Source organism: Aquarana catesbeiana, linkage group LG04 (assembly GCF_042186555.1).
Source record: "Aquarana catesbeiana isolate 2022-GZ linkage group LG04, ASM4218655v1, whole genome shotgun sequence".
Lineage (NCBI taxonomy): Eukaryota > Metazoa > Chordata > Amphibia > Anura > Ranidae > Aquarana > Aquarana catesbeiana.
The window spans coordinates 56,284,917-56,285,928 of NC_133327.1; the positions used below are offsets into that span (position 1 = coordinate 56,284,917).

The 1,012-nt window shown below is 45.2% G+C and overlaps 1 pseudogene; it reads right to left on the reverse strand.

The window, feature by feature from the left end:
• Nucleotides 1–377: 377 nt before the first annotated feature.
• Nucleotides 378–556, reverse strand: LOC141141872 (U2 spliceosomal RNA; annotated as a pseudogene).
• Between the last annotated feature and the right edge of the window lie 456 nt (nucleotides 557–1,012).

Genomic DNA, 1,012 nt, shown 5'->3' on the forward strand with positions numbered 1-1,012 from the left:
CAAAGTCAGCCCTATTCAAATGGCCTGCTGCCTCTCTAAACTGACACTGGCAGCAAAGGTTTCGCTTTGGGCTTTAGGAAAAAGTGGATAGAACACTAGTCTTAAATGTGTTTACTTACTGACCTAATAGGTTTGGCTTCTTGCATCTGCCACTTTACCTGCTGCTTCCTGACCAAAAAAATATGGAGCGAGGAGAGAGGGAGAGAGATAGGCCAAGAAACTGACACGAAGCAAAAACACCAATACACACAGGGGTTAAATGCAAGTTTATTGCAAGAATTAACAGCTTGTGAGCAATAAAAAAGCAACATTGCCAGTGAGCAAGCAAAAGAAAGATTTTTGTTGTTATTCATTCTGTTTTTGGAAACTGCATAAGAGAGGGGTGCACCGGTCCTGTAGGTAGTGCAATACCAGGTCGATACATGGAGTGGACAGAGCAAGCTCTTCTTCCATCTCCCTGTTCTAAAAATCCATTTAATATATGGTCTCCAGATAGGGGACGTATCAGATATTAAACTGATAAAAACAGATTTTCTTTTTTTTTTTGAAAGCCCATGGCGTGCAAACACACCCAAAAACTTCACCCGGTGCCAAAAAAAGTGCACACACATATAAAGAGTGAAACACAAAAAAGTGCAATGGGTACACAAGCCCTCTAAAATCAGAGGGCCTTGCCCTGAATCCCCCGGGGCATTAGGCTCCAGACGGGGACAAGGGTACTTATACTTGGTTCATCTGGCTGAAAGCAGAGGGACCCCGTTCTTTGGAGGGCCTGCCGAAACAGACCCACCCAAGTACTAGGTGGGGCTCCCCCGAAGGGAGACCCCATGAGAGAGGGTGAACCAAGCCAAAAGGCTATGTCCACCCCTTCCCAAGACTTTCAGGGCAAGCCCGAGGACCTGCAACCCTACTCATCACACAGTGCAACAAACCGTGTACAACACAAAAATACAAAAAGTGACAAACACAGGCAATAAATAAAATGGGAAAGGAGTAAGTGAAGAGGAGAGGA